Source organism: Zootoca vivipara, chromosome 3 (assembly GCF_963506605.1).
Source record: "Zootoca vivipara chromosome 3, rZooViv1.1, whole genome shotgun sequence".
Classification (NCBI taxonomy): Eukaryota; Metazoa; Chordata; class Lepidosauria; order Squamata; family Lacertidae; genus Zootoca; species Zootoca vivipara.
The window spans coordinates 86353796-86365482 of NC_083278.1; the positions used below are offsets into that span (position 1 = coordinate 86353796).

The 11687-nt window shown below is 45.7% G+C and overlaps 1 non-coding gene across 1 annotated transcript; it reads left to right on the forward strand.

The window, feature by feature from the left end:
* The first annotated feature begins 8555 nt into the window (after positions 1-8555).
* On the forward strand, positions 8556-8642 carry TRNASTOP-UCA (transfer RNA opal suppressor (anticodon UCA)). The gene has a single exon. It is a non-coding gene; the product is annotated as a tRNA-Sec (tRNA).
* Positions 8643-11687: the final 3045 nt, after the last annotated feature.

The following is an 11687-nucleotide window of genomic DNA, read 5'->3' on the forward strand; positions in this document are numbered from 1 at the left end:
CTCTCACACTGAAACCGTAGCCAGTAGCAAATTCTACACACACAAAAACCATTCCAGGAATGATTATTGTACAGTAATAGAAGGCTTGATATTATTATTTTTTGTCACTTACTCCATGTTGGCAGCATTAAACGCATCCTGAGTGCAATTCATAGACTTCATTTCCAACAGGAAATTTAATCTTGGCAGTGAAGTGTCCATGTTTGAAAAAAAACACTCATGTATCAGATCCCCTCTCCTCCTACGGCACGGCCTTCTTCAGCACTGATATCACGGTTTAATCAGGCATGTCCAAAGTCCATTTCGGGGGCTTAATCTGGCCCCTGTGGCAGTTTATTTCCTGAGGTAAAATCCTAAAAAAAGCTTAACAACTTCAATCCTAAAAAAGGTCAACAACTCTGGTCAGCCCTCGCGGCCCTTCACTTCATCAAATCTGGCCCGATTTGAAAAAGGTTTGGACACCACTGGAACTTAATCCAGTGTTTCTCAACCTTTTTTGGGCCACGGCACACTTGTTCCGTGAAAAAAATCACAAGGCACACCACCATTAAAAGTTAAAAAATTTAACTCTGTGCCACCCTATATTATAATTATGACTGTAAGAAACACTTGCCAAATATTGCTTTCCGGCGGGTCAGTGTTGTGCATTGGCGGCCGCCAGGCTCATTTGCATTGAGCTTTGGGAAAGAGGAGGAGAAATATTGCTTTCCGGCGGGTCAGCGCTGAATATTGGCGGCCGCCAGGCACGTGACAATCGCCCTTCTCGTCGCCGCACGTCGCGGCACACCAGCCAGCGTCTCGCGGCACACTAGTCTGCCGCGGAACAGCGGTTGAGAAACGCTGACTTAATCCCTGCTTTCCAACCAGATCCGGGTTAAGCCGCCATTTCCTGGTATGATTAAACCACGGTTTCCAAGTGTGGGTGTAATGGGAAACCGTGGTAGAAGTGCTGAAGTGGCCCATAAGTAAAGAGGTGAGATGTGGGAGGACGAATGCTCATTCTGGACCTAATAAACCAAATTTACCCTATCTCTACACCACAAATGTGTGGTGGTTTTATGCATGTTAAAGATTCATGGTTTCTCCAAATTTTGAGATTTGTAGCAGGAATTCTCTGATGTCCCCACACAGGCATTCTTCTGAGGTGTTGACCTCTACTTAAGTAGAGCTGCAGGGACAAGCACAACACCTCTGCCCCTTCATCACCATTCCCACCAGTCACACTCCAAAAGTTAGAGGGCGAACTTCTGGAATACCAAATTGTCTGATTCCAACGGAAGAGTTAAGCATCTGCTTTTTTAAAAAAACAACAACACAACTTTGTTTTTCAGAAATTCTGCATAACAAAGACTAGTTTGCCAAGGCATATCTATGAATAAAAGCGAATGAGATGTTCCATTTTATTTTATCAGTTGAAATCACATAAAAAATGGTCTAGAATAGATGCTTCCCACTTTTCATTTTGCTGGGGAGCATGTGGGGGAATTAAATGAAGATTTAATTCCCCCCTCCCTGCAGCTCAGTTTCAACATATCAAAAGTTTCCTGTTTCCAGCTCAGTTCCTTAGAACTCCTGGAACCGACCGTTAAGAATTAATGAAATCACATAACATCTAATTGCTTTGAAACTTGCCCCCTCATTCCCACGTTAGCATCATCCGAGAAAAACAGCAACAAGGCACAAAGGCTACCTTGTTCCTTGACGTGAGTCATCAGTGTGACATCAGAGGAGGACTTGACCCAGTTTATTCAAAATCACAACCAACCTGGAAATAACACAGTTTGTTCCTAAGATCTGATTTACCCCTGTATCCCTCTTTTCTATCCAACCATCATAATGCAGGTGCGACACATCTAAAGGTGCTTTTCCTTGGACCTTTGTGTGTGTGTGTGTGTGTGTGTGTGTGTGTGTGTGTGTTCACGGGTATTGTTTGTTCATGAATCTCTTTCCCCACACCCCACCTAGACTCTCTCTGCGATGCATCCAAGCCAACCCCACTGGCAGGCAGCCTGCCTCTCTTGATGACGGCACCACACTCTTAATTTGTTCCAATCTGTTTCACACTGACATTTCAGCACCAACGTCACCAGCAGCTGAGATTTCATTGCTTCGGCTAAAAATAGCAGCCCTTTCAACCCCCACCTTCCCGGCACTTCACCCCAAAATAATTATTTAATGATAAAGGCTGAATGACACAAAATCAGTGGCACTTACACGAGATAGAGGAAGGGCACAAGCCCAAAGCAAGGGAAATGCCTAGAAACATTCAGACTGGCTGCTAGAACTAGAATGTCCTTTAGAAGGGTTTATTATTATTATTATTATTATTATTATTATTATTATTATTATTATTATCATCATCATCATCTAAGTAGACATAATAATACTGAAGCAACAGCACAAAAGGATAACAGGTAGCTTCTGTCCTGAGGAGTACTAGGTACTGATGATCACACACACACACACACACACACACACACACACACACACACACATAATTTTCTGCGGCTTATTCTGCAGCTGCTCTAGACAAAGTAAAGAAGCATCTCTGGCCTCTTGCAATTGACTGTTGAAAAAGAATGCCATGTTCAAATATATAAAAGGATGTCATATAGAGGAGGGAGAAAGGTTGTTTTCTGCTGCTCCAGAGAAGCGGACACGGAGCAATGGATTCAAACTACAGTACAAGAAAGAAGATCCCACCTAAACATTAGGAAGAACTTCCTGACAGTAAGAGCTGATCGACAGTGGAATTTGCTGCCAAGGAGTGTGGTGGAGGTCTTTAAGCAGAGGCTTGACAGCCATATGTCAGGAATGCTTTGATGGCGATTCCTGCTTGGCAGGGGGTTGGACTGGATGGCCCTTGTGGTCTCTTCCAACTCTATGATTCTATGATCTTAGTATGCACAGTGCCCTCTATGTGCATGACAATAAAAAAAAGAAAATATGCCCCCTGCCCCAAGGAGCTTACACAGTGCCTGCTTTTTTTAACACATATCATAAAGAGAAAGTTGAATGTTCTCTGGATATGGAGCTTCTCGTAACAGAATAGCCAGGCTTGAACAAATGAAGCGGTCCTCTAGTCTACTATTCCCACCTCAAAGCAGGCTCCTCCACATGTCTGCCCCACCAGACCCACCCCTATGGATTAATGTACATTGGACCAAGGAGTGTCCCAAGTAAAGAGTTTGGATCAGTAATCTGCAATATATATTGTTCGTATTTTTGGATGGCCCAAGTGAGTGAGCTAATACATGGGGATAGGAAACCTCTGTGATTCCATGTTGTCTCTAGCCTTTCAAAAAGGGGGAGCAGCAGCACCACCCCACCACCCGCTCTAGAACAATCCCGAAGCTGCTACAGAGACACACACCATTGGTCCATCAAGCTCAGTATCATACTGGCTGGAGGCAGGTCTGTCAGGTTTCAAACAGGACTCTTTCCAGTCGTACCTGGAGATGCTGGGAATTGAACGGAGGACCTTCTGAATTCTAAGTAGTTGATCTGTCATTGAGCTGTGGGGCTCTACTGCAAAATCTTTGGGAGATTTTCTTTTGCATTTGTAGGGATTTCTAAAGATAAAGGCTGTGGACAACAGCTTTGTAGCTCATCTTCATGATGAAATATTTCCCCCTTTCATCCTCATCATTACCATCATCATCATCATGCTCAAATGCCTGGGCAAATAGGAACACCAAATAGGAAAAAACCAAGATCTTCGAGGGAAACACATCACATCTCCACATCCACATATTCACCCTGAGGACACATGAAATTCTGTGACTTTAAGATACAGATACAGACTTTAATTCTGTATCTGAAGAAGTGTGCATGCACACGAAAGCTCATACCAAAATAAAAACTTAGTTGGTCTTTAAGGTGCTACTGAAGGAATTTTTTTATTTTACTGTGACTTTAAGATTAGACTATGAATATCCGAAGCAAAAGCAAAAGCAAGGTAGGAGGATGAACAGATGAGAAAGTTGAAAAGAAACCAAACACCGGGATTGTGATTGCCCTTCGGCAATATTTCTGGTTTACATCTGGAAGGTCAGCAGGGTCCAACACCTTTGGGCTGAGAACATCATCAATCCTAAGCGAACATGCTGCTTCTTGTAGCTTTCAGGAATTGCGCCAAGATAAATACTGTACAGTAGGAATTCCCCAGGGCAATCTGTTTCCCTTGCCCAACCCTTGTCCCTGCCTTGTGTGTGAACCTGAAGTATTTTCCTTTGAAAGATAATATTACTTTGCTGCTTTCTGTTGTTTCACGGGGGCTCCAGGTAGTCTTCCAACAACATGACATGCTGTGGTTAAAAGCACAGGAGCGGGGGGCAGTGAAAAAGCTGGCAACCCTGTACCAAAACTCTCCTGCAGGGGAAGATCAATGGTAATGGGCAGCCTATCTTTCGGCAGGGCTTAATTTGGGTCCCACGCCTGTTTTCATTGACAAGGTTCATTCCCAGAAATTTAGAAGTAAAAAAAAACACAACGGGTTGAAAGTGTCATTCTGCCTGTTCATTGTCACTTTCTCCCACCACCACTAAATCACTACAGAGCTAGTGTGGGATAGTGGTTAGATTGTCAAATAAGGACAAGGCAGACCTGTGTTCAAATTCCCACTCTCCCATGACATTCACTGGCTGAATTTGAGCCAATCTCTCACTTCTAAGTTAGCCTACCTCACAGGGTTGTTGTGATAAAACGAGGGGGCGCAGAACCGTGCAAACCGTCCGAAGTTTCTTAAAAGGGGGGGGGGCGATAAATGCAATAAATAAATTCAGAGCGCTGGGTTCAAACTAAGTTAAAGGTAAAGGTAAAGGGACCCCTGACCATTAGGTCCAGTCGTGACCGACTCTGGGGTTGCGCGCTCATCTCGCATTATTGGCCGAGGGAGCCGGCGTATAGCTTCCAGGTCATGTGGCCAGCATGACAAAGCCACTTCTGGCAAACCAGAGCAGCACACGGAAACGCCGTTTACCTTCCCGCTGTAGCGGTTCCTATTTATCTACTTGCATTTTGACGTGCTTTCGAACTGCTAGGTTGGCAGGAGCTGGGACCAAGCAACGGGAGCTCACCCCGTCACAGGAATTCGAACCGCCGACCTTCTGATCGGCAAGCCCTAGGCTCAGTGGTTTAACCACAGCGCCACCTGGGTCCCTTCAAACTAAGTTAGGACCCTTTTAAACCAGTGGCACAAGTTCAATGCCTTTTCAGTGCTCATTGCATGTGGAACTCCCTCCCTACTAAGATAAGTCTGGCCCCATCTGTTTATAGTTTTTGTTTGTTTGTTTTGACAGGACAAGACACACTTTTCTTTGGTGGCCATTTGGCACCATAAGATAATGCTTAGCAAGGGAGTCTGCAAGACTCCTGCAGACAAAAAAGACTAGTGGCTATTGCTACTCAGTGAATAATGAACTGTTGTGTACTTTACTGCTTTGTTTACAGGTAGGTAGCCGTGTTGGTCTGGATCGAAGTAAAATAAAAAAATTCCTTCAGTAGCACCTTAAAGACCAACTAAGTTTTTATTTTGGTATGAGCTTTCGTGTGCATGCACACTTCTTCAGATACCTTCTTTAGCAGAAACTTCTGCTTTAGAAACTTCTTCTTTACTGCTTTGTGTTATTTTGTTGATTTTTACATATTCTTCTTATTCTGGTTTGATTTTGTTGTAGACTGCCTTTTGGCTTGTGCAAAGGGCGGGACACTGTACAATAATGCACCTAAATAAATGCAAAGAAAGTGCAACCAATTTGGATGTAATCCAGAGAACCCCCATATAACAATGAAAAGAGGATGGGGGAAGCTGCTTCCAAAAAAACATAATGGTGTTGTTTCCAGACAGACTGGAGCCCAGCATCTCCTTTTCTGGATAGTAAGCACTGTTTGTCCACCGTTATTAGCCATCTCCTCAGTAATGACAAGTTCTTGGTAACTCTTAAGGTCCTAAGCAAACATTGATCTAAGAGGAGGCCTGGACATGCCTAATTAACTTTTTAGGTTATTATTTGACTTCTCTGTCAGCAAGCCATTCCTGCCTATATTGGGGAGGGGCAGAGAGCAGGTTATAAATTCTTTACTGAATTGTACTTAAAAAAACAAAAACCTGATGCTAAAAATGGTGGTGATGATTATGCCCAATAATGCAAACAAAATTCCAAACTGGAAATCTCTAGGTAGGCGTGGGGAGGCGCGGCTCCAGACGCCCCAGTAGCTGACTTGCACCACTGGCTCCGGCGGGAGCATGTAGGGGGAAGAAACCCGAGGCTCATCTCGACAGGAACTCGGTGACCCTGGCCGGGAGGGGGTGGGATGGGGGAGCTCTGGCTCAAAAGCGACTCTCATTTCCCGGCGGAGAGGGGAGGGAAAGCAGCGCCCGAGGGGAAACTGGAGCCGCTCCTTCTGGGAAACGGTAGGGAAGGCGCGCCCTTTCCCACTGGCAGCACCTCCCTCTGATCCGAGTGGAGCTCGGGACGGGGAACCGGTGACCTTCTCAGACTCAGCCCCCTTGGGGGGGGGCACGCTGCAGCCAGGGGCGGCCAAACGCGGCACGCCCCCTCCAGCTGTGGCCGGACTGCAAATGTATATCTTCATTTATTTCCACGCCCTTTCTGCACCGCTTGATTGCAAAACGCCGCAAAGATACCGGTAGAAAGAGGAAAGCAAGGGACAATTCGCCACGAGTGCTTTAGAACCTGCAGAAGTGAAAGTATTCGAACGTTAAAACCACCTCCACTTTCTAAGTCTCTGGGCAAACCTGACGGGAGTTGATCACAGTGAAGGTTTGCCAAACGTGCCTTCCTCTTAGCACGTTGATCCCTTTCGCCCTGAATTCGTGCTGCTTCTTCAAAGGCTGCTCTCCAATCGGAGTGCTCGCAGGCCAGTATTTCCCAGTTATCAGTGCTTATGCTACATTTTTAAAGATTTGCCTTGAGAGCATAGAACTCTTTTGTTGTCCACCGGCATAGCTGCCAAGTTTTCCCTTTTCTCACGAGGAAGCCTATTCAGCATAAGGGAATTTCCCTTAAAAAAAGGGATAACTTGACAGCTATGGTCCACCGGCATTTCGCTTTCCACACTTACAGTAGTTGCTTTGGAAAATGATAATCAGGCATCTGCACAACATGACCACTCACTCCAATGAAGGTGATGTTGAAGAATAATGGGTGGGGAACCTGGGACCCTTGGATATCGTTGGACTATAGCTCCCATTGTCCCCTGCCATTGGAGACACTGGCTAGGGCTGATGAGTGTCAGAGTCTAACAAGATCTGGAGGGGCTGAGAGCTTGGCTCTCAGAGGCCGTTTCATAAAGCACAATACAGTGGTACCTAACAAGACGAAAATAATTCGTTCTGCGGGTCGCTTCGTCTAGCGAGATTTTCGTCTTGCGGAAACAAACATCAGACGGGGGGGGGGGAGGCGGCAAAAAATTTTTGTCTTGCGAGACGCGGCCATAGAAAGCTTCGTCGTGCAAGGCAACAAAGAATCACTAGACACTTTCGTCTAGCGAGTTTTCCGTTGCACGAGGCATTCGTCCTGCGAGGTACCACTGTATTCCATTTGCAGGGACGGACAGAGACAGCTCTTGTATGTCCAAATACCCGGTAACAGCCTTACTAGAAAGGAGGGCTGAATTTCTCCAGTGATGGGTGGGAGCAAATTGGGGGGCACCAACCCCTTTCTCAGCTTCGCTTCCTCCCTCTGCACTGACTTCACCTCCAGAGGAACAGCCCTCCATCGTCTCCTGAGACAGACGGGTGTCCACCAACCAGAGAACAATGGATGAGCTTCACCCTGGTGAAATCTCCAAGCCTGAGCCCTGGATGAACTTGGCCCTGAGCAAACGCAGGAACTTGTGACATGATGAGTTTACCTCTGAGCAAATGCAGAGTGCGTCCACAAATCATAGTCTGAGCCCGGGGTGAGCTTGGCTCTGAGCACATGCAGAGTACAGTTCCCTCCTCAATATATACCGCCTGTCAAGGCAATATATTCAGGCAGTAGAGTCTCCCCATAGGCCAAGAAGATATAAGAGCAGGCCAGCGCCAGCCTTTCTGTTCAGAAACCCACAAGAGTGCTTTACACCCCCAGGGTGCCTTTAAGGCATCCATGGAGGGTGCTCTGAAGCACCCCTGGGCGCTCATGCATGTGCCTAAGCAGGGAGTGGCGATGCAGGCGGGTTAGGAGGAAGGGCTGCAGCCGACCAAACTGCCACAGGCAGAAGCTCCAGAAAAGGGGCACTGTCTCTTTAACACGCTCCTCTTCTTCCTGAAGGAGGGAGTAAGCCAATCAGCATCAGGGATATTTGCATGAAGGGATAGCAGAAACTAAAATGAGAACAAAGTGGAAAGATTTGAAGGTATATAGTCAGAAAATATTATTAAAGAAAGAGATAGAGTCACACACGAGAAAGGCATTGCCTAGCCAGGTACTATAGGAACAAATAGACCCAACTAGAATTACTCCGCTGTTTGCTTACAAGCTCGTTGTATCCTGGAAGTACTTACAAAACAAGAGGTTTATATACCAAAAGATCAATGCTTGCTTGATGCCCAGATGATCCTCAGTGGTCTGGGGTGCAGGCTTCAAACCTGTAGCTGTTTAGCGACAGAGTGGTTCAATTCCACCTTTCGGGCGCAGAAAACCAAATGTACAGTGCTCTCAAAGCAAGTAGTAGGGCAAAATTGTGTGGTGTTGTTTTTTAAGAGAAACAGCAGCAAATGTTACTTGTTTTCTTCTCATGTTCTGAACCTGCCTCCATTGGTATATATCACGAGTAACACCATAGCAATGGGAGCAGGGAGCCATTAAAATCTTTGCCAATACTATAAAACAGCAGCAGTCTTAAACTGAAATGCCAAATTCTCAGAAACAGCAGATAAGGAGGTAAGTGCTTGACTGTACCTGTTCACCTTACAGGAGGGGATTCTCACCTGCATGTTTCTTCATACAAACAAATCCCTGTGCATACAAAATAAAAGTAAGCATTCCGGGAAAGCGTCCCAAATATTGTATATACGGTAGTAACTAGAGATGTGGAGGCCAGGCAAAAAACCAGAAAAATCAAGGGATTGGAGAGGGGTCCTGGAAAAAATGAAGAAAAACAGTTCTCCCCCATCCATTTTTCCACCCCACCCCCTCGCCCAGCTCCATTCATCAAAAAAAATCATTAGTTAACTAAATAAGCTTCCATGTTAATTTTGCAAAGCTGTAACTTTTTTATTCACCTCTTATTTCAAACTGCGGAACATAAGAAAAAGGGCAGTCACTCCACACTGATTTTGAATTAAAGAACGAAACACACATTGCTGCTCCAAATGAGGTTTAGGAAGTCTGGCATTTTCCTTTTGATGACCATTTTGAAATTTGCATAAGAGGAGATCTCTACTCAATCCTCATTAAGGCAGATGGGCAAATATTGCATTTATGCTTTAGCCCTTCAGTGATTTATCCTCACAACACACCTGAAAGGGAGGCTGCAGTGAGGCCAAGCAGCAACCATATTGGCCAAACCAGGATTTTAGCTGATAACACCGCAGTGGGACTGGCTGTTATTCCTATAATTTGTAAATTATAATTATTATGCTTATATTATTTCAGTGTCAGGAGCTGAAGGGGGGTGTACATGCTTCTCCCCCTTCCTGTTTTATCCATACAACAACCCTGAGAGGTAGAGTTGGTTGAGAGACAGTGATTGCCCCGAGATCACCCGGTGAGTTTCATGGCTGACTGGGGGTTTCAACTCCGGGTCTCTAAGATCCTAGCCCAATGCTCTAACCACTACACCAGGCATCCCCAAACTGCAGCCCTCAAGATGTTTTGGCCTACAACTCCCATGATCCCTAGCTAAGAGGACCAGTGGTCAGGGATGATGGGGATTATAGTCCAAAACATCTGGAGGGCCGAAGTTTGGGGATGCCTGCACTACACCATGCTGTCTCTCAGGTGGGTTAGGATCTTATTGTGCTGGTGATTTGTCAATTGCACTGACTTCTGGTCTGTTTTTGGGCTCCATTAAAAGTGCTATTCTTAACCTTTTAAACCCCTTTTTGGCCTGGGTCTAGGGCAGGCATCCCCAAACTGCGGCCCTCCAGATGTTTTGGCCTACAACTCCCATGATCCCTAGCTAACAGGACCAGTGGTCGGGGAAGATGGGAATTGTAGTCCAAAAATCTGGAGGGCCGAAGTTTGGGGATGCCTGGTCTAGGGTTTCTAACGGCCTGTGTCCACATGTGCCTTCTAGACACTTGGATCTTTAACAAAGATTTTTGTTGCCTTCCAGCCATCCGAGATGGGACAGTGGTTACCAGGGAGAGGGCAAGTTGGTGGTGGCTCCCCAGTTATGCTACTTTAGCATCTAACTTTTGTTTGTATTTTCCTAGGCTTTTTCTGATTTGATTTAATTTAATCAATTTTATCTCTGCTGGGCTGATGGGTTCTTACTGCTCATTTAGAGTGCTGCTCTTGGTAACGCTATTTATATACTTTAATTCTTATGATTATATTTTGATCCTTTGCAAGACACCGTGGGAACTTGTTTCAAGGATGAGAGCTGAAAATCTCTATAATAAATGCATACAACAATAGATAACCTCCCAGGTCCAAAGTTAACCGTTCCTTGTCCACGATCCCAATGTTGCTGCTTTCTGAATCAGCACATTAGTCCCACATTTTTGAAAGGTGATGTAGGAAGGATTGCTACATGGGCAGCCAGCATGTGACCCAGTGCTGTGAATGATGTGGGCAGGCAAGCGGGGTTTTGTGGCACTCCTGGAGGGCCAGTGGGCCTTTGTTATAGCACAGAATCAGACCCACCCTACTGCAATGGCCTGGATGAGGACCCACAAACTAAAGCTGGATCCCAACAAGATGAAGGTTCTGTGGGTCAGTAGTTCTTGGACCCAAGAATGAGGTGGGTAGCCTGTTCTGTGACTAGGTGGTCAAGCTGCACAAGGATAGCCCGGTCTCAATTATCCACAGACTAATAGCCTCTCGTATAGACTACTGCGAGGCACTCTACATGGGGCTTCCCTTGAAAATAGTCCAGAAGTTGCAGCTGGTGCAGAATACTGCAGCCAAGTTGTTACTGGGCTGCTGTCATATCAGTCCAATGCCGAAGGTTGGCTGGTAGACTACCTGGCCCAATTCTAGATGTTGATGGAATGCAATGCCCTAAATGACCTGGGTTCTGTTTACCTGACATAATAAGTTTCCTAACAGCTATCACCCTAAGTCTGCTGCTCCAGAGAAGTGGACACGGAGCAATGGATTCAAACTTCAAGAAAAAAAGATTCCACCTAAACATTAGGAAGCACTTCCTGACAGTAAGAGCAGTTCGGCAGTGGAATTTGCTACCAAGGAGTGTGGTGGAGTCTCCTTCTTTGGAGGTCTTTAAGCAGAGGCTTGACAGGCATATGTCAAGAATGCTTTGATGGTGTTTCCTGCTTGGCAGGGGGTTGGACTGGATGGCCCTTGTGGTCTCTTCCAACTCTATGATTCTATGATTCTAAGTCTTAAGATCTGCCAGAGAGACATTGCTTGTGATCCAGAGGACCAGGGTAGCAGCAAGGTGGTGACACAAAACATGGCCTTCTCAGTAATGGTGCCTTGTTTATGGGACCCTCCCCATTGAGATATGGCAGTTGTCCACACTAGCTATATTTAGATAAAAGGCAAAACTTG